This window comes from Scylla paramamosain, chromosome 17 (genome assembly GCF_035594125.1).
Source record: "Scylla paramamosain isolate STU-SP2022 chromosome 17, ASM3559412v1, whole genome shotgun sequence".
In the NCBI taxonomy this organism is placed as follows: Eukaryota; Metazoa; Arthropoda; class Malacostraca; order Decapoda; family Portunidae; genus Scylla; species Scylla paramamosain.
The window spans coordinates 1,037,079-1,060,000 of record NC_087167.1 but is presented as its reverse complement, the minus strand read 5'-3'; the positions used below and the strand labels follow the sequence as shown (position 1 = coordinate 1,060,000).

Below are 22,922 nucleotides of genomic sequence, written 5' to 3'. Positions count from 1 at the left end.
GGGGGGAGGAGGAGGAGGAGGAGGACGGGGTGTAGGGGGAACAGGAACTAGGAACGACTCCCTACGACCCTCTAATCCATCTGGGAAACACGACTTGATGCGACGATGTGGGGGAGGGGAGGTGGGAAGTCGTGGTGGTGGTGGTGGTGGTGGTGGTGACTGGCCGCTATCGAAATCGTTTTCTTTTTGTTATGATGCCTATTTACTTTATCGATGAATTAATTGTTATTATTGCTTATATGCTAATGAGTGTTTGTTTACCTGGAGCTGTCACAGGTAATTATTCTCATTACTCATTATACTTCTGTGACTTGTGTGACTATACCAATTACCAGCTTAGTTACATATATTTATTATTAACTATTTTATTTTTTCTGTCATTCTGTCTACTTTTTTTTTTGGTCTTCTACCTGCTTGTGTATCTTAGTTTTATTTTTTTTTTTCTATGCCAAACGAGGTGTCTCTTTCTAATCCTTTATTTAACGAGACCTCTTTCCTTTATCATCTTCCTTAGACTTTTTAGTAACATTTTTTCCTTCTTTATTATTTTATCGCTTTTTAAATTTATCTACATGTCTATCTTTCTTTTTTTTTTTCTATTTCCAAGACGACGCCTCTCTCTTTTTTCTCTCCTTTTATTTTCTTTTTATTTTTTTAGTGAGACTCCTTTCCTCCGTCGCCTTCCTCTGTTCTTTCATCTCCGCTTCATTTGCGTATTTGGTTTTCTCCATTTTTCTCCCTCGGGTGACAATACACAGCTTGGCGGACACAAAGTTTCGCGCCGGGTGTCCGCTAAAATTACGTGCTGCTGGTTCTCAGTGTCTCATCAATCTGAGCTGTGGCCACTGTCCCTTCTCTCCCTCCCTCATTACTCATGGGGAGAGAGAGAGAGAGAGAGAGAGAGAGAGAGAGAGAGAGAGAGAGAGAGAGAGAGAGAGAGAGAGAGAAAGGGGAGGGAGGATGGGGGAGATAGATAAATTTGACATCCTGAAATGTTTAACTCAATATTTACATTACAGTTTATGGACTATTTTTATGTATATCTTTGTGAACAAGAACAGATTTATACACACACACACACACACACACACACACACACACACACACACACACACACACACACACACACACACACCTTTTCGCAACCACAACCTTACATACACTTATAAATCCATACATACATTAATAGGACCAATAAAATTTTTGTATCTAGAAGAGAAAGCAATTGATGGTAAAATCTGTTTAAATTCCCGCCATTTATTTTAAACAACTTGGGCAGTACATGCAAGAATTAGAGACATCGCCAGGAAGCAGAGATTGCGTAATGTCTCGCTACAGTATTAGTTCCATCCTCAGGGAAGCGTGGGAAAGATGATGCAACTTGAACGTCACTGACTTGAGAACCACGTCTATCCTCTATAGTGAATCAGAGTGGGAAGAAGCATAATGTAATGAGCAGATTAACGTGTCAGATAACTAAAAAGATATACATATGTTTTCTTTTCTTGCATACGTGTCCCATGCACCGTATAAAGCTTATTTTAATTAAATGGACATGTAACTAACAAGATTAAATTCAGCTACATCAATATTAAGAATTCATGTAGGGTTGCAAAATCAAAGAGAAAGTTGATAATAGCTAATTCAGGTGATGTTTTATTGACTGCCAGTTCGTTTTTCTTAGAGTGATGAAACATGAACTAAATTAATTATAACCACCTGCAAAAATTGTTGTTGTTGGGCTGTGGCAACTTCTAATGATTTATTTTTTTGTTTATCGTTTTATGCAATGGTGAGTAAATTCTTCTTCTTCTTATCATTATTACTGACAATACAAATAAATATCTGGATATCTATCTGTCTGCATCTACTCATCTATCTCTCTGTCTATCCATTTACATTTATCAATCTATCTGCCCATCTGTATATGAATGTATCTATAAATTTATGTACTTATTTACCTATATAATCTATCTGTCTACCTACCAATCTGTCTATCTATCAGCCTGTACATAATTTACATAAATGTATATATGCACACAAACACAAACACACACACACACACACACACACACACACACACACACACACCGTAATAAACCAGGTGTTCCTCCGCCAGGTGAGAAAGGCACATCTGAGAGCAAGTGACGCTCGTGATACTCGGAACAGGTTACAAAATTAGGCCTAAACGCTGACGGCGGTGGCGGGATCACGTTGCTGTGGTGGTGGTGGTGGTGGTGGTGGTGGTTATAGCGGTGATGACTGTAGTGGTGGTGGTAATGATGTGGGTGGTGGTTGTGGTGATCTTTCTCAACAATGGTAGTTTTATAGTAGCAATACAGATATGCCGCAGGAATTGTGTTACTCTGGCAAGATTCAGGATTAGAGGAAGCGTCAGATGGAGTGATTAGATGCGCAAGTACGGCATTATTACCTGTATGACTGGTGGGCACATCAGAGCAGGGATTTTGTGGAGGTATTAGTATGATTATACGTAATATTGCTAATGCTACAATTGCGGCTGCGGATGTTGCTGTTATTGCTACAGGACTACCACGTGTAGGCCTGATGGCTTCTTGTAACTTCCTTTGTGTTCTTATGTACTACTACTACTACTGCTACTACTACTACTATTGTTGCTGCTGCTGCTGCTAGTAGAAGTAGTAGTAGTAGCAGCAATAACAGTAGTAGTAGTAGTAGTAGTAGTAGTAGTAGTAGTAGTAGTAGTAGTGTAGGAGCAGCAACAGCAGTGGAAGTAGTAGTAGTAGTAGTAATAGTAGTAGTAGCAGCAATAGCAACAGCAGCAGCAGCAGCAGCAGCAGCAGCAGCAGCAGCAGCAGCAGTAGCAGCAGTAGCAGTAGTAGTAGTAGTAGTAGTAGCAATTGCAGCAGCAGCAACAGTAGCAGTAGCAATAGTAGTATCAGTAGTAGTAGTAGTAGTAGTAGTAGTAGTAGTAGTAGTAGTAGTAGTAGTAGTAGTAGTTGTAGTAGCAGTAGTAGCAGTAGTAGTAGTAGTAGCAGTAGTAGTATTACCAGCAGCAGCAGCAGCAGCACTAATAGCGTAGTAGTAGTGTTGGTATAGGCAGTGAGGGCGGTGAGTGTTCGCTCCCTCCCTTTCCCTCGTCCCTCCCTCCCAACCACCTCTGCCAGCAGGCCTACCAACCACAACGATTTACTTAATGGGACTAATCCTTCTTCCCCTTAAAGAATTCAGAGGTGTTTATCCTAAGGGGTAAAGGAAGGGCGAGGGATGGGGAGGAGCAGGCGGCTATAGGGGAGAGGATTAGATGGGCGGGGAAGACAGAGATGGGATGGGATGGGATGGGATGGGGGAGAGAGAGAGAGAGAGAGAGAGAGAGAGAGAGAGAGAGAGAGAGAGAGAGAGAGAGAGAGAGAGAGAAGGTAGGGAAACTGGCGCCTTTTGTTGATTTTATTGCGAGGGAGAGAATGAATGAGAGAACAAAGAACACGGAGAGGAAGGAAGGGAGGGAGAGAAAAAAAGAAAAAAAAGAAAAGGGTGTGAACTTCGCGGAGACTAAGTTACATAGAAGTACTACGGTCATCAGCTTTGCCATTCCTCCTCCTCCTCCTCCTCCTCCTCCTCCTCCTCTTTCTCCTCCTCCTCCTCCTCCTGCTCTCCCTCTCCCTCCTCCGTCACCCATCAAGCCCTCGACATAATGGTGGGGGCGTTAGTCTGTATGGTAATGACCCGGCGCTGAAAATTCAACGAACAGAACACACACACACACACACACACACACACACACACTAATATAGATACGGGGACAGAGTCTTTTGAAAGTAGCTCAGGTCTTGTATGCTGTAACTATGTAAAAACAACTTAGTACACACACACACACACAAACACACACACACAAAAAAAAGACGCTATTTGTATCTTATCTAATCTTCTGACAGTCTAAATACATTCCTGAGAAAACCAGACATTAGTGCACAAAAATCTAAGATACACTCACACACACACACACACACACACACACACACACACACACACGTTTCACTTGTCTTCTGTCGTCCTTTACTTTTTTTTCTCTTTGTTTTTTCCTTTTTTCTTCTTAATCTCCTTTCTTACTCTTCCCTTGCTCTCTCTCCCTCTCTCTCTCTCTCTCTCTCTCTCTCTCTCTCTCTCTCTCTCTCTGCTGTCACTCTTCCTCCTGCCACCGCCTCTCGAGGGTCAAGAGGACAGGGACATCTGACAGCTCTTCAGCAGCAGGGAACAAAAGCGCGCCTGACAGCACCGAGGAGGAGTAACTCACGTAAATTTAAGGCGAGTTTAGGGAGGCGTTACCGGGAGATAAAAGACCTGTTGGTAGTCACTCCTGAGGGAGGCGGTGACGGGGCGAGGGACGGCAGGAGTGATGGAGTGAGGGGCGGAGGAAAGGAGGAGGAGGGAAGAAAAGAGTGAGGGAGAGGACGGACGGACGGACGGACGGACGGACAGACAGACGGACGGAAGGACGGATGGATGGAGAGAGAGAGAGAGAGAGAGAGAGAGAGAGAGAGAGAGAGAGAGAGAGAGAGAGAGAGAGAGAGAGAGAGGAAATTAACAGTATGGGGAATGAAAAGGGCCAGAATGAGATAAGAAACATGCCAGAACGTAAGAGAGATAGAATGGAAAATATTGACAAAAGGATGGAAGAGGAGAAGTGAGAAGGACAATCCAGAGAGGGAAAAGGGAGAGGGAGAGAGAGAGAGGGAGAGAAAGGGAGAGAGACAGGGAGGGAGACAGGAGCTATTATGATTAAGTAGTATCACAAGGATTTCCGTTTTGAAGAGTGAACGTTTCGGGGAAGAAAACGGGAAAACGAGGGTGAGGAGAGGGGAGGGGAAGGGAGCGTGGGGAAGAGAGGTAGTAAAGAGGGAAGGAGACTAGAAGCGGTCTTGTGGGTGGGAAAGTGTTAAGATTATTATTATTTAGAAAAGAATAATAAAAATGTACACGAATGGTAGTCTTAACCCTTTCACTGCGATATGCAACGATTCACAGCACAAGAAAAAAACAAAGTATGAAATATTTCTGAGCATCGATGAGAAAGAAGGCAATTAAAAGCTAGATATTACGGTTCCTAGACGGTATAATATTTAAAGGTGGCTGTAGAACAAAAAGAAAGTATCAAAATGGTTAGTGATTGATGGAAAATGTGTTAAATAGTAGTGAAGGAGTTAAATAACTGAAAGTATTAAGAGATGTAGTTATAGAATGTAGCGGTCTTAATACAAAAGGAAATTATACAAATACTACTGGGGTTTCTATCACAAAACGAAGAAAAAGTTAAGAAAATAATATTGAGTATTTATACAGGCTTTTGCTACACAGAACTACTACTACTGCTATACTACTACTAATAGTAATACAACCACTGCTACCACTACCCCGTATTCCTCTATCTACACTATACGTACAGCACGGAAACCATTTATAGCCCCGCCCACCCCCGCAAACAATAGCAGTCGCAGAGTACTCCTTTCTCGTTTACAATACTATGTCATATTGCAGTACATGTCGAGTATTGTAGTTATATCAAACGGCCTTGTTAGCAGCGAAGGGTATGTTATTATTTGGTATCCATTTTCATCTACCTGTACACTGTAACAGCCGCTATTAACGACCACCTTGACCATTACCTCCACCACCTTGACCGCTGCTTCTCTAAGTACTGTATCACTATTACTATTCGTATTGAGGATGACAAGTACAGGAGTGGTCAGAGGTCCGTCGACGTGGCACTCTCTCTTCTACTGCAGTTCAAGTTTCTAGTCTGCTGATAATCATACAAAATGCTAACAAATGGTATATTCCTAACATACCAGAGGATTTAAAATAGAAAAAAAAACACCATGTAAGCCAATGATTAAATCCCATATTCTTAAATACTTTCTTCTCTCATTATGACAATTTTCGAAAAGCACAGGGATGATTATTCAGGTTCTCATGGATAGTTTTCTTGCCGAAGACATAAAATCCATGTTTAATCATCACTCCAGCAATAAAAACACTCTTGAAAGCCGTAATAACATCTACTACAACCCATTAAAATAATCGAGATCAGACGCTGGCACGTTAAGAACACAAACATGCTATACTACCACTCACTACCTGGACTGAACTATCTCACCCTCCTTCACAACTTTCCTCATTAATCTCACCCCTTGTGTCCCCTTCAGTCATCCCTGTGAGGAAACAAGCAGCCTCATCCTCCTTGGCGAGCAGCACCCCCTTTGATGCACACCAATTGGCACCCTCCACCATGACGCTAACTGACAACGTTGTGTCTTTGATCCACACTTACTCTTGCTTCATCACCCCACCTCCAGGCGACCTCTACGGTGCCACTCTCTCTCCCTCCCCACGATATGATCTCCACTGCTCTTGTGTATGTGCATGCTCTTGACAGCTTACCGTCTTCTCTTACTTATCCATATAGCATTAGCCTTATGCATCGGGATGAGAGAGAGAGAGAGAGAGAGAGAGAGAGAGAGAGAGAGAGAGAGAGAGAGAGAGAGAGAGAGAGAGAAATGGACGGACGGATCTAGGCAGACAGACGGAGGACAAACAAAAAGATGGATAGCCAGTTAGATAGCCAGCTAGGCAGATAGACAGGCAGACAGACAGACATATACACAAACATACAAACGGACAGAGACACAAACAGTGACACAAAACCATCCCCCAATCGTGAGATAGCTGACCGGAAAAAAAAGAACTACGAATATGAAAATTGAAAAAAACGAACTATGTAGAAAAGGAGGCAAATAGGAAGCGAGAAGGAGGGCGGGAGGGAGAGGGAGTGAAGGGACAACACGAGGGGATCCCCAGCGCCGCAATCTGTCTAAAAGCTCCCTTGGTCGGCCTGAGAAGACAGATCACCGAAGGGAAACGCCGCTGGAATTGATATATTTATTGCATAATTGATTCCTAACCCTCGGGGGAGTGACGTAGAGGTGAGAGAGAGAGAGAGAGAGAGAGAGAGAGAGAGAGAGAGAGAGAGAGAGAGAGAGAGAGAGAGAGAGCGTGTGTGTGTGTGTGCGTGTGTGTGTGTGAAAGCCCCGTATTCTGAAACAGTTTGCTCTCTCACCCCGACTATTTTCAAAGGCCACAGGGATGATTAGCTTGGTTCTTAAGAGTGTTTCTCCTATTAATAATGTAGAAATCTTGTTTATCTGTCACTAGAGCCATAAAAAACGCCCTTAAAAATCCATGTAACTTTAATTAGAGCCTTTAGTGTGTAGTGGAGGTGCGGCGCAGACGTGTTTCAGAATATGAGCCAGAGAGAGAGAGAGAGAGAGAGAGAGAGAGAGAGAGAGAGAGAGAGAGAGAGAGAGACTGGGGAGTGTGGTCAGGATTGGAATAGGATAATGGTGATAAAAAGGATAAGGAATGAAGGAAAGAAGAGTTAAACGATAAAGTCTACAAGGTATGATTTGAGTACTTGAAAGAATACGAACATGAACACCCCTGAAAGTAATCCTCAAGAGAGACACTTCGTTATTTTTTCTTAGGGCACTCGCACCAATATATCTCGTGCAATTTAAGTTCCTTGTCGGCTCCCCAATCACGCCTTGTTACTGCACCCATTCAACGAGAGCTGAGTGATTCGTGCAGCATCTAACGCCTTTTCTCCGCCACTCAGAAGGCAACCCTCGCGCAGGTGTCTTATTAGTCCCTGTATGGCGCGCGCCCCTCATACGTTGGGTGGCTCTTGCAGCTTCCATTGTTAAAAAGGGTGGAGCCAAAAGCTATTAGTCTCATCAATTCTTCTCTAAGCGGTTCTCACCCGTCTCGTCGTCTCTGCTGCAATTCTGCATTACTCTTTCTTTTCAAGCTCTATTAGCAGCACCTCTCCACCCCACCACCTGTCCGCCTCCTGCACAGATAACAAACAAAATCGTATTTTTCACACATTCTAATGATTTCTTCTCCGCCTAGCTCCCTGAAATGAAAAAGAAAAAAAAGTGAGAAGCGTTTCTAAGACTTTTATCAATCTGTTAGCACCTCAGTCGTGTTGTGGTTAAGGCATCTGGCTTGGGAGCTTCAAATAAAATCCAGGGTGAGACAGACGGTGCACAGGTGGCGGATCTGTACACCCTGCGCCATGGAGATGTCATCAAGTCGGTATAACCATAGTTAGCAGTCGAGTAACTTACTATACTAACTTCCATTATGAGTGAGTTTTTCCTCGATCTTGTATCCTCTAACCTGTTATCAGGGAAGACTGAGGGGAGAGTTCTAGAGACGGAGATTTATCAGTGTAGGAATGTCAGCTGGTATACTAAACTAGTTCTACTGTTCATCAGCTTTTTTTTTTTTTCCAGACCGGAAAGTTGGACAGATGAACACAACTGGATCATATTTCATATTTGTGATAGTTCGGTGTGTCAGGATATTGTTTTGTTCGTCGTTAGTGACTCGGATATACATATTTTATACAAGGATTGCCACTGGCGATTTGTAGCTTCGCATGATTTCCTTAAGATATCAGGACGGAGGTAAGGCACCATCTCGCTCATGATCCAAATTACTTTCCTTTGCTGAGGTGTGAAACATTTCAAGAATGAATCTTTTGTTTCGTATGATTATTCGCTTTCATAATAACACAAGCAGACTTAGCCGGAGTGCCCGGGGAAAATTATTCTCCCCAAAGCACGGTTTATCACCCTAAGTCAGTCGTTTGTTCGCCAAGGCTATTAAGCAAAGTTTACTTTATAATGGACCTAAAACATACGTCCGTTTTCTGTTGTATGTCCTCTGTCGGTAGCCATCAACCTGGCGCCGCCATCAAGAATTGGGTTACGGTGACAGATTTGCCTGAATAATCTAACGGTTCTGAACTGGAAGTATTTAAGACATAGCCTATATCACTCCCCACGTCAAGGGTGGACCCTCTTACTAATTTTCATCACTATCAGTTCAGTTGTGTTAACTTCTGTTCACAATTCATAATATCGGTGAATTGAAACCTACCTGAAAGATGAATTCGTTGGAGACCTTTGTATCACAGAAAATTCAGTATCAATCGGTAGGTTGTTGGGATTCAACTCCAAGCTGATAATGAATGATCCATTTATACCTCTCCCCAACATACAAAATCCACGCTAACAATGAATGCTTGGCGCCATCATCAAAACTGGGTTACGGCATACCTGGCGCCACCATCAGGAATTGGGTTACGGTGACAGATTTGCCTGAATAAACTAACCATTTTGGACTGGAAGGAGTTAAGACAGCTTATGTCACTCCCCGGATTAATGGGAGCCCCCTACCAAATTTCATCACAATCAGTTCTATGGTTTTCCGTGAAAAGCGGACACACTCACACACAGACACAGAGACTAAGTTTTATCATTTAAGATTAGCATTCATGGCCACTCCTCATTTATAGTCTTTCCTAATTATGTGTATACACGGAGACAGATTGATAAGAAAAGCGAGTCCGAGAAAGGCGCCTCAGCAGACCCGCCGCCGCAGATCATTGAGTGAACCGCCCCACTGGAACAAAATAAAGCCATTTGCACACATAGACAAGATCAATATGGCTCGACCACAAGTCCACAACACACCGCCCTGCGTCACCCCTGGCCGGCCGGCCGGCCGACCAGCCAGCCAGCCAGCCCAGCCCAGCCCCTAGAGCCGCTCCACCCTCCACTCGCTCACTCACTCACTCATTTCCTAGACAAACTTAATTATTCCTTTAACTCCAGCACCACTTTTCTAATAACCAACTTTGCTCCTCGCAGATCAGAAAATATCTACCAACACCTTGCCGCGTCCATCCCTTGTTCCTGTCTCAAGCAGCGTCCCTTCCCACCGTCCCCTAAGCGTTATGGCAATGGCCCCTACACACGATCCGGCGAGGAGGAGGAGGAGGAGGAGGAGGAGGAGGGAGAGTACTAAGTGAAAGAAAAAGAGGACGAAAAGGAAAGGAATGGAAGCAGAGGAAGAGAGAAAAGAGAAAGTAAAGTGAGTAGAACAAAAGGAATAAATGCATCCAACAGATTTTGAAGAGTTAAATAGCAGTAGTAGTAGTAGTAGCAGCAGTTTTTTCATGGCTATTTTCCCCATTAATAGGGAACAATCGTTGCTAAACCATCACTAAAACCATGAAAACGCTCTTGAATTTTTTCCACCCACAATAACTTCGAGCCTGGTGAATACAAAAAAGTTGAGGCTCTGAAACATTGAGAATACTGACCTTAGATAATGATGACGACTGAAACTTCCTTCCTGACTCCCTCTCTCAACCTTCACCTCAGCACAGTTGTCTGAATACCCCTGCAGCCAACTCAGTATGTTACCCTCCAACTTGTGGAACGTGGTTCTCTTATAGTATCTTACGCATTGATTTACTTATGGGGTATAGAGACAAGACTGAACGCTCTATATGAAGTCTGTTGATCTCTCCCACGTAAGCATAGTAAAGTTTAGAATTATGTTTGGTGTCCCTGCACGATAAACGTAATGTGTTGCAAATGAAAAAGTAGCGTTTTAAATTTTCTGATCGTTCGGTTAACACACAAACATAGAGAGAGAGACTTTGTATGTGTGTGTCCCTTAAACATCTCTCTCTCTCTCTCTCTCTCTCTCTCTCTCTCTCTCTCTCTCTCTCCACACCAAATTTATTTCATATTTCATTCTTTATCTCCCACCACGGGCATAAGAAAGGCAAGGGAATGGAGGTGTAGAGGGCGGGCGAGTGGAGGTAGGAAGAGGCAGGTTACGGGAAAAAGAGGAGGTAAGAGGTTATGAAAATATGCAAGCTGAGCAGGAGGGAGGGAAGAAGGGAGGGGGGCGTAGTGAGGCAGGCGTGGTGAGGGTGTTAGTGATGGGGGGAGAGGGATAGGAGAGGGATAGCGTAGTGAAGAAGTTGGTGGTGGTGGTGGTGTTCCGTGTGGGGCTGCTGGTGACCTTGTTCCTCGGTGGGGGTCGCCATACTACCCCCCTTCCCTCCCTTCCCCCACGCTCCCTTACCTCCGTCCCCACTCCTCATCAGTACGTAACATGCATAATCACGCTTATTTTGTCTCCCTCCCCCCATGGCCTTGGGGATGGAGGAAGGAAGGCGGAGAGGACCTGGCCACGCCGAAGTCTCCCTGGTCTGCAGTGTCCCCCAGCGGGTGGGGTACGCGGAGACGCAAGGCGAGGTGGGGCTGGGTGGGGCGGGGCGGGGCAGGCAGGGCATAGGCGAGGGTGTGTGCATCCCAACATTCTTCTCCATCGCCACAGTCACCTTTCTCATCCACAACACCATCGCCACTCATTGGTACTGTCGTTCCTTCGTTCTTCCTTCACTACACCTTTCCAAGCCGCACCACTACCGCAGACACCTGCCAGTCACCGTCTGTACCTTTCCTCCTCCTCGCCACCTGTGCCGTCATCACCACCCCAGCAGTGTTGTTCTATCTGTCTGGTTTTCACGTTAGGTCACCTTGATATTCACAGGAGAACTGTCGCCTGTCGCCCCACGCCTCGTCCCCGGCTGTGCCCACTGCCTCCACGAATTCAATTAGAACGCAAGGAGGAAGGAAGGCTGCTCCTGCCCAAGACATCGTTACTATTTAGCATCCCAGTCTGCGGTCATCTTCATTCTTTTTTACTCTTGGCGAAACCCACCGTCCACCTCTCCTCCAGCCACAGCAGCCTCTCAGCTCCCAGCCCAGCTTGAATCCGCCCTCCTGGTCCTCCCACTCCCAAGTCCTACTAAAGTGTCATCTAACTCATTTGTGTGTGGCACTGTTAAGTAAAGAAAAAAAAAACCACAGCTTACCAATCATGGGTGTGTGTGTGTGTGTGTGTGTGTGTGTGTGTGTGTGTGTGTGTGTGTGTGTGTGTGTGTGTGTGTGTGTGTCGCAATGGACTGCTGGGGTCTCAGTCTGACCTGTTATTAAACCAGTTATGACCTTGAATAGAATAAGGGTCAGGGGAAGTGAAGAGGAGGAAGGTGAGAGAGAGAGAGAGAGAGAGAGAGAGAGAGAGAGAGAGAGAGAGAGAGAGAGAGAGAGAGAGAGAGAGAGAGAGAGAGAGAGAGGGGGGGGAGGGATCGTGTAAAGAGGAACATGGTTGTGACCTTCCCTCAACCACTCACGACTGGGTGGCGGGGCATTGGTTGGTCCGCCGCATGCTGAGGCCGCGGGAAGCGGAGCTGAGGTGACATTTACGGCTTGGTGCACACCATGACGCAACAACATCGCAAGACCAGGCTTCAGGACCTCGCAGGATGGTTCACCGCGCGCCACCACCCGCCGAGGGGATGAACAGTAAGGTTGCAAAAATGTGAGGGATTAAAATCTTTATTTCCTCTGATGCGTGTTAATATATTGATAGACATCTCAAACTGTTGGCCAGCTGATAGAAGGTAAGGTTGAAGAGTATTTGATGCGAACTGTTTCTCCACACTCATATTTCCGCAGGGAGCTGAAGGTCCACCAATATTGCCGCAGCTATAACACCATCACTGCTCCATCTGTAAGTTACAAGACGCATCGCCACCACCATCAATACAGGTTCCTGTCCGACGCCGCAGCCGTTACCGCCGAGACGAGTCCAGACCCCACCACCTACTGGAGCACTAAATCCTCCTCCACCGCCATCATCAAAATTACCCCTCCACTACCAACATCACACCTATCACCACCAATACCACCACAGTAACAACGATCCACCGCCGCCGCTGCCGCCGCCCCATTACCACGGGTCCTCCCAAATAACAGGTGTGCACCAGAGTCCGGCCAGGTAATTTACACCTTCCTAAACACTCTATCATTTACTTACAATAATATATAATTTTTCCCGGGAGCAGTGTAATTTCTCACTTTGCATGATACTGAAGCGAACGCCGCACCGTACCGCCTTCCTCCTGCTGCGGGAGACGCGGCAGACACGGCCACACTAGCAGGAAGGCACGGCGGCGGGGCGGGGCTCTTGGACGGCCACTGCGGATGCGACCTTATAGAGGAAACGGCATGAAACTCAAGTGCGGATGATGGAAATGTGGAAGCTGGGTGTGGATGAAACGGTACGGAATGTGGATGGAAGTGGAGGCGGGGTGTGGATGGAATAGTGTGGAGGAGGGGGGTATGGATGCAAGTAGAGGAGAGGTGTGGATGAAACTGCAGAATTAGAGTGTGCATGGAAGTGTGGGGGCAGAGTGTAGGTGGAACAGTGTGGAGGCAGGGCGTGGATGGAACAGAGTGGAGACAGGGTATGAATGAATATGTAGAAACAGGGTATGGATGGAAGTGTGTGGATGCAGGGTGTGGATGGAACAGAGGAGGAAGGGTGTGGAAGAAACAGTGGACGAGAGGTTTTGATGAAAATGTGAAAGCTGGGAGTGGATGAAACCGTAAAAGCAGGATGTGGATGGAGAAGTATGAAGGTATGAAGTGTGGATGGAAAAGTTTCGAGGTGAAGTGTGGATGAAACAGGGTGAACGTGGCGTCTGGATGGAGAAACGTGGTGGTGGAAGCGGGATTGCCAAGTGCGAAGTTTCTAACGCCATCGCAAACAGACCAAAAAAGTTTCCTTATTTTGATAACTAAAAAAAAAAAAAAATAATAATAATAATTCCATCCTCCGATACATCTGGCCATACAAGAATAAGAGAGAGAGAGAGAGAGAGAGAGAGAGAGAGAGAGAGAGAGAGAGAGAGAGAGAGAGTCTTACAGCAAAGTATTTATCTACAATTATCTGCCATTGAACTGAAATAAAGACCAGTGTTCTTTAGTAAAAATTCACATCCATTCCAGTTTCTCCCTTCCACTTCCTGCACGAGACCAATGTTAGGCAGGTGGATCCCAGAACAAGGAAGGATATGTACGAGTGTATTTATTATGTGTATTTACTTCATATTTACTTGGGGTTTACGAATATTTCAACAAGCAACACCGCAATGGATAAACTCAGATGAAGACAGAGTTGCTGAATTCCCACTTGGGGGTCTGAGATGTGGTGTGAATATTTCAAAGTTTCACGTCTATGTTCTTCTACTCCCTGTTATTCTCGTTTTATATATATACATCATAGTGTGAAACAATGCGCAGTGTAATCCTCGTCGGCACCAAGCTGATGGCATTTCATTATAAGTGCCAGAGGTACTTTTTATTGCTTTCAGGTAACGTCTTCTTGAACTGAGCTTGATTTGGTAAAAAAAAAAAAAAAAAAAAAAAAGGTAAAAAAAAAAAAAATCATTTTCTGGCAGTTCATTCTAAACCGATACACTTTTACTTTTGAAGATGTAACTACACCTCTCCTCTCCCTCTCTCGTTCTCTCTATATCCATCCATCTATCTATCCATCTCTGCTTAACACCCAAGTGAAGCGGTTGGTGTACGAGTACGAGGTCCCAGGTTCGAATCCAAAGTCTATGGAGACCGCTGTCGCCTCTGTTCGCTCGGCAGAGAATCACGTAAGACAGCTGTGACATTACAACCCGACAGTGAGATTCTCTAAGCTAGCGTGGAGTGGTATATAGCTTAACCACCTTCCTATAGCTGTAATAATTTTCTTCGTGTAATTGAAACCGTTCATTAACCTCCTTAGCTAAACCTGTTTGTGAACCATCATGTGTTACATTTTCCCGGAGTGCTACGCTTTTTTTCTATAAAAGTTCATTCTTAATCTCTACAAAACCTCTTCCTCGACGGAGAATTTATGACTAAGACACAGTATACAATCAGAATATTATTATCTATTTATTTATTTATTTATTCATTCATTTATTTATTTATTTTAGCGAAAGCAAAGTGGAATAATTTACGGGGCTGTTTATAACCTTCAAGATGTGTCATACATCATTTCCGTGTTTCTTGCATGGTAACACACACACACACACACACACACACACACACACACACACACACACACACACACACACACACACACACACACACACACACACACGAGGGCAGGATTGCTAGCTTTCCGTTCCTGCCAGATGGCGAGATCACAACTCCTGTCTTTGCCTTGGAGAAATATTTGAACCCTAGACCTCTCAGCTGTGAACTACTCGCTCCAATAGCAACATCACCGTCGTCATAATGATAGCAAAAATAATTAATAATGACGATGATAATAATAATAATAATAATAATAATAAATAATAATAATAATAATAAATTCTTTCCTGCATGAAATCTAAAAGTCTACTATTAACGTCTAGAATTTACAGGAACACCAATCCTTATGTAGGATGTGTATGACATAATGAGTAGAGGACAGTAAATATAAATTCCTGGAGACACACCTTGCCTAATACTGTGCACGAGTAACCAAAACTAACACTACAGCTAATAGAACGTAGGCAACAGGAGAACCTCGTGCTCTTCCTAAACTGTACGAAGAATCTACATTTTCTAAAACGTTGTGCAGTCGTGGCTAACACTGCGCCGGAGAAGGTGAAGCGTGTTACAGCGTATTAACCATCAAGGAGAGAAGGGAGGCAGGGTGGCTTAGGTAAAAGGAAATATAATCCCAGCCGCTTATGACAATATAGTACAGTCACGGTCACAAGTCTAGTAACATGCAGCGTATTTACCATCGAGGAGAGAAGGGAAGCTCAGGCAAAGCAAAAACAATTCCAGCTGCTAATCACAATAATACAATACAGTCGTGGCCACAAATCTAGTCACCTTCTGCACTCACTACTTTCTGCTTTGTCCCTCATTCTCAAGTTCCCCTGACCTGCTGATTGTCTAGTTACGAACCTGCAAATTGGTAGGTTCTTAGATATGAGGAATTAAGAGAAATGTAAGTCAGTTTGCGGTAAAGAAAAAAAAGTTCCCATTCAGATATCGTGTTTACCAAAAGGACCGAAGTTGTCTATCTTCATCTAAATTTTCCTGGATTCAATCTCTCTCTCTCTCTCTCTCTCTCTCTCTCTCTCTCTCTCTCTCTCTCTCTCTCTCTCTCTCTCTCTCTCTCTCTCTCTCTGTCCTGTAACAGTATTTTTGGACGAACACAAATAGTGAGATTGAAAACAATAATTTTTTTTCTGACAGTAAATCCTTCATTATAGTTACCGATCCACTTAAAATGAGTACACTTGTCGGTTTCATTTCATTTTATTTATTAATTTATTTATTTTTATTGCTTTTTTTTTTTTTTTGCGTTTAATGGTAGTTTGAATTCGTCTAGACCTAATTTTATCACACCACTATTATAATACTGTTTCATCAACTCTATCATCGTGATTTTCTCACCTGAGGACATGTGGGGATGGTAACACTGACTGATGCTCTCACTACCTGATTGGTCATGTTTTCCTTTCTTAATTTAAAAAAAAAACTGGAAATTTACTTTAACTCGTGGCAAAACCATTATTTGATTATAAAATGCCAAGTGATCTTCAATTCGGATAAGCCGACTCTTAGTAATTATGTAACGGTTTTAGTAGAAATACAAAGTTAGTTTGCTGCTCTTTTCAAAACAAGGCGGGAATATGTCGCCCAATCAGCAAGTGAGGGTGTCAGTTGTTGGCGGTGTTACGCTGTCCGCGTGCCCTGATGTGGTGAAATTTCTGTGACGGCTTTGATGGAACAGAGCACAGAGGATTGAAAAAGTTTGTATTTCTACCGCAGGGGATTAAAAGCCTTCTGCTGCACACACAATAATGGTAAATAACTGATCAAGTCATAATAATAAGGGTATGAAGAACTTAATACAAGGAAAATTTATGAGAAGAATTCGCATTACCATTACTTAAAAAAAAAAAAAAAAAAAACGATATACAAAATAAATACATATCAGTACACTTTCACATAAAAGGCAATAAACTCGAACTCTAACCTTATCCATACGCAAAGAGGAAGTCAGAAACATGACTACATAATAACTGCAGTTTTTATACAAAGCCTTGGCTCCTCACGCAAATCACGGCTTACCTATACGATTTTCAAAGAGTGTGGGATGCTGACACTGCTGAACCCTATTATTATTATCATTATTATTATTATCACCACCATCATCATCATTGTGTATACATGATATTCCAAGTATTGGGAGATGGTAAAGAGAAATCAAGAGGGAAAGTAAAGTAGTTTGTATCTTGAAAAATAGTTTTGTGCAAGATTTCCTCCATCACCTGGTTTCCTTTTTCCATCGATCAATATCATTACCATTGTTAATATCGTCATTATCATCATTATCGTATTCATTGATCTTTACCACTACTGCTGCTATTATTGTTATACTGTTAATCCTACCACTGGTATTGTTGCTGCTACTGCTGCTGCTACTACTTGATCAATAAAATTTCTGCAACTGGTTATAAATCAAATCACGCGTAAACTTACCACAGCTGCGTGCCACAACAATTACCACCGCGTCGCAACACTGGGGGAATTACCGCAAGTGATGAGGCATGTAATTGGAGGAGGGGAGAAACACTAATACGACTAATGATATTAATCATAGCAATAATAATAATAATAATAATAATAATAACAATAATAATAATAACAACAACAACAACAACAACAACAGCAATCCGATGGACGGGCATGCATCGGCCAGACAGGTTGCAGCTTGTTCCTGTGATATTCCAGGGGATTAATGGGAGCCAAGCCTCCTGTGTGCGTTCCGTCTTACCTGAGGGATGGAAGGAGGCTCGGGACGATATAGCCACGCCCACCAACACCCACGAGTCTGAAACAATAGAGCCACAATAGTACCGAGCATTTTATATACCTCCGCACTGTCACTGCATTTCAACACGCTTCCACCAAACGTTGGGTGTCGTGTTACTCTCTTGGGGGGAAGTATGCGGGAGATCGGCATATGTTTGTTTGGTGAATACAATTATCATGTCATTGTGTTTTTGGTCCTGTCCGCGGCACGACAGACCAGGGACAAAATAGGTAGAGAAGGGAGTCGTGCCGCGGGATTGCAGACTGGCCAGGTTGGGTTGCTGCCGTTGCCGCCGCGGCCGCCGCCGCCGCCCCGGGATATGCATCGGGGCGGCCGGCCAGGAATAATGAATTGCACCAGCCTGCATACCTGATCGCTGCATAATTAATGAGGTCCCGTGAAACCCAATACCCAGCGGGGGACAGCCCGTGCCCTTTCTTGACCCGTAACTCCCGGACTGCAGGCGCTCATACAAGAATGTATCATGATTTAATACTTTATTCTAAATCACAAAGATGCATTGATACTACATGACCTTCTCGGTGTAAAACAAAAGACGCCACAGAAAACGGCACTGAACAAAGGATTGTGGTGGTGGTGGTGGTGGTGGTGAAGGTGGCATGTTGGCCGTGACGTCACAAACACGCACATGTCGACACTGAGGAGCAGGAGAGGGGCACATTGCGTTATTTCACTTCTATTTCAAAAAAGGAATCGCGCCTTGTCTGTCCCAGAAAGCAACCATTTTGACATTTTCCCGCGAGATAGCAAAGGCTCCTCCAGGGCTGTTACCTGTTTGCCGTTTGAGTGAAGAATCGGAAGTGACATCAACGGGAACCACAATACATTTCTCTCATCGGGATAAACCTTCAGATGCTACACAGGTGAAATCCAGAAAGCTGACGTCTGTTTAGTATTAGCAAAGGTTTGATAATTTAGTTTTGAGGCACTGAGCGAAAGAGAGGTGGTGAGACTGACATATGAGAAGCGAAAGTCTGTGGGAAGGTCTGAAACAAAGAGTCAACTTTATTCAGGTATCCAGTTACAGCGAGGAGCGGCGTGCAGGGAGCGTGTAGGTCATGAATAATCAGAGGTTATTCATTCTAAGGGGGAAAGAGCGTGCTGGCTGAGTGAGAAAAGGTTGGCCTGAGAAAAGGTTGGCCTGAAAAAGCAATTGGCCTCTATTGCGACAGAGTACAAAGCTGGATGACGAGTGTTTAGAATGGTGGCAGGGGCGGCAGTGTTACAGGACAATGAAGGTACTGGTGCCCAAGGGGACTGAATGCACTTTATTGCGATGTGAATTTGCCATGGAAGCAATAAAGCAGATAAATATGTCTCTTTGCAGCTAATAAGAAATGAAAAAAAATAAATAAAGTAGACAAAGATGAGTGGAAAGAATTAAGGTCTGACTATCAAGTAAACCTTTTCCTTTCCATCCACAATTTGCAAGGAACAAACACCCGTGCGATTTTCCGTTCATCACAAGGTTCTTTAAGGAATGGGTTGTTTAACAATATGGATGTTAGTACTGAGAGGGATGAAACAGACAGTTACTTTCCCTGGCAGGAACGTTTCTACGGGACGAACCGCTGCTCAGAACCCGTGGCAAGGTTTCATTAAGACTCGCTCGCCGGGATGACGGAACAAGAGAAGAACAACAATTTGATGTTCCAGGAGTCTAGCAGCGTTCTTTACCCGAGACCTAGAGAGTGACCCCTGCCTTGGTACTTAAAAAGAAATCAAGAGCGAGATGATGCAATGCTTGGAACACTGAGGCAATGAAAGCTGTCGTTCTTATCTTGAGCAAGGAGAGAATCTGCGGCAATGATGTGGTTTTTTGTCAGAGAGAGAGAGAGAGAGAGAGAGAGAGAGAGAGAGAGAGAGAGAGCCACGCATATATCAAATACTAAATCAGGTAACATGCGACGAAAACGGACTGCTGGTAAAACTGAAGCCTGACACAGCGACGAGCGGGCGGGTGAGGAGTGGTGAGCTCAATTAGGTATCATTATCCTGATGGCACCCTCGTTCACATTTCCTAACAATGACTAATGAACGTTGCTTTGCCCTCAGCCCCAGATGGACTTTGGCGGGATGATGCAAGTAAGTTAAGTCATCAGCCGACGGTGGGATGTGAACTCTGGTGTGTGTTACAGGCTGGGAAGTAGTGTTACAGGCTCTGGGTTGGTGAATGTTATTGGCAGGATGAGTGATGCATGGTAGGGGATGAGTGTTATAGGTTAGAAATAGGTGTTACAAGCTGAGGATGAGTGTTGCAGACTAAAAATGAGCTTTCCAGGTTGTGGATAAGCATTACAGGCTAAGAATGACCGTTCCAGGTTTTGGGTAAGCGTTACAGGCTGGGAATGAATGTTGCAGGCTTTGGATGATTGTTATAAGCTAAGGGTGAATGTTGTAAACTTTGGATGAGTGATACAAGCTGAGGATGAGTGTTGCAGGATGGCAATAAGTGCTACTGGCTGATGATAAGTGTTACAGCTTGGAAATAAGTGCTGCAGGCTGGGGCTAAGTGTTACAGGTTGTGGGTGAGTATTAAGAACTAGCTATGTTTAATTTCTGTTGATGTGAGCAGCATTACAAGTTACAAGCCCGTTCATTTATGGTCGATGTCAGTATCAATGTTCAGCAATGTTCCAAAAAGTAGTCTAGTGTGGACGTAGAAGACAAATTGAGCTCGGAAAAAAAAATATCAGAAAATATATGTAAAGTTGAGTTTTGCACCACGCACACCAAATCCAAGACGTCTGGGGACTTGGTAGGCAGACGAGGGATGGTGGGACTTATACCTCAGCGTGTGGCGGCCGAGATGTTAAATCACCTACTATAGTGACCACAGGGGGCCGCAACTGGTTTCTGACGAGAATCTAGGGTGAGCCCGGCTTGGGATCGGCCGGGCGACGGCAATATTATATGGGTGGCGGGCACTTGGGTACTTAAACTCCAGCACCCATCTCGTTGTGTCGCACGATCTCCACCTGCGTTAGTGACACCTTCGAAATCTTAAAAACTAATTGAAAACTTGGGCATTAATTTCCGTAAAGGACAAGAGTGCCGTGGAATGCAGCAGCGGTATTCACGAACCTTCGGAAGAGGGTCACCGAACAAGAGAAGTTCACTCCTGCACCCGCTACGGGCCTCCCTCTGAAGTGTTCTGAAGTGGGCAGGACGTGAAGTGGTGGACGTGTTACCTGCTCCTTGCCTTCGCCCCCCGCCGACATAGAACGCGGTTGGGATTAGTCGCACTCTGCACTGACCCACCACCTGACACAGTCTAACTCCTCACGGTGACCTGACCTCGGCCTCACACATCATCGGTCTAAGGCAATACGGGCAATACTTACGAGTAGCGGGAAGGTAGAGCGGGGCAGGCTGGGAGCGGCAAAGGTTCCCGCCTAGTCACTGGGGGTCACAGCCTCGGACTGCCGCTCGGTTGCTTCCCTCACTCTCTCACCTCCATCCAAGACCCGACCCCATCTAGCGGCTGCTCCGTGCACTAGTCCGTCACCGCCTCCCTCATTATCCTCTCGCACAATTATAGCTGGAAACTGAGTATCCGGAACTGATCGTGACTTACCCTAATACTAGCTCCTGTCGATGAATATGTGAGAAAAGTGGAATAATCGTGTGGAAATGTGAGAGGTGAGTGTGGGAGGGCGCGCAGGCTGGGGGCGGTGGGCGGGCCGCGGCTCTCCGGCGCCCGCCCACTCTTCGCTCCCCGACACTCGCGGACTGCAACCCTCACCTGCCACGGCTCAGGTGAAAATTACGTCCACTCTCACCTGCATCTAAACACCCATGGATGAAAAATAAGTCACAATTACAAGGAATAAAAGATTATTACACGAGATTGGGGAGTGACTATCTATACCAGGTCTCCGCGATGGCTTGTAATTCTGATCAGCTCTTGTTATTCGAATATCTCTTCAGTTATGAGTCACATTAGGCCAGCGTAGCGGGAATACCGGGCAGGTGAATCACCCATCACGCACACAACACCTCATCACACCTCACCGCTCCGTGCCGCGGTGCCGACACTCACCACCGCCGCAGTGCCACGACCTGTACCTCCTTCCTTCTTGTATTTTGCTCACAGTGGTAATTGCGAATATATTTCTTACCAAAGTGTTTTTAGGACGGAGATGAAATGTTCGGGATATCCATCTAAGAAATTTTAATAAGAGGGAATATTCCACAAACATATGTAATCCTTTTCCTTTGGTGCACATAACTTGATCTGACTTCACGCTAGAGGCCTTTATTTTTAACCGCTTTGGGTTCTCATAAGATTGTTACAGAAGGCCATAGAGATGAGCACTCGATTCCTCAAGGGTGTTTTTTTTTTTTTTCCCCATTTATGGTGAAAGCCGTTTGTTCGTCTATAACTAGAATCGAGGAAACACTTGAAAACTCAAATACCAGATCTTGTTAAATGTAGCCGAGGTCAAGCGCTGAGATGATTAAGACTACGTGCCTAAACTACAAGAAGTAAGATATTGGAAACTGTTCGTGGATTCCCAATACTGGGGTGACGTATCTTCCTGACTTCTAATTTGTGATTCCTTGAGTAAAGTAGCGATTGATAGTTCCTGTTAACCTAGTGACTCAGCAGTAACCACAGACATATGAGATGAGTATATAATGTTACGTATTGGGTGGTGTTCAATGCGCTCCACCTTGCCACCCTTTCGTGATAAAAGAACATAAGGAAATAAAGCAAGCTGTATGAAGTAAGTAAGCCTGCACATGACAGTTTCCGTATACCGAACTATCATTCTCATCCATTAATTCATCTTTTTTCTTTTCTTTTTTTTAGGTCCATATTGACTCGGCACTAATAACTTGACTGTTAAGTCTATTTGAGACATGTACAGTCGTGGTCAGAAATCGAGTAACTTCTGCATTTACTTCTACTGTGTTTGATGTTTTATTTTAATCCGAAGTCCCTTGATCTGTTCAGAACCACAACTGTACCATTATATTCGAGAACCAGTTGCCTCCTTCTTTCAACCCCACCAGCACAACTACATCATCATTTCATAGCTTCTTGAATTACTGTGTGTTCCTTGAGACTGAGCTGTTGACGTGAGGAAAATGCGCGAAATAGTTCTCATAATTGATAAAAGATATGGCTGCCAACAGTATTCCGACGAAGAAAACACTAATAACGCTCCTTACACGTTCCTTGCTGTTACTTTTGGAAACCTCTTGTCGCTTGCATTTGTTAACAGGTCTCGCAAAAAGTTGCTGATCCTGCGTTGTTC

The 22,922-nt window shown here is 44.4% G+C and overlaps 1 long non-coding RNA gene across 1 annotated transcript in view; it reads right to left on the bottom strand.

Moving 5' to 3' along the window:
• Positions 1 to 21,686, bottom strand: part of LOC135108293 (uncharacterized) — a 25,437-nt gene extending 3,751 nt beyond the window's left edge. Inside the window, exons 1-2 of the long non-coding RNA XR_010272199.1 lie at positions 21,003 to 21,686; positions 17,599 to 17,655 (exon numbers count right to left, since the gene is read on the bottom strand). This is a non-coding gene — a long non-coding RNA (uncharacterized LOC135108293). The remainder of the gene's footprint in view (positions 1 to 17,598; positions 17,656 to 21,002) is intronic.
• Between the last annotated feature and the right edge of the window lie 1,236 nt (positions 21,687 to 22,922).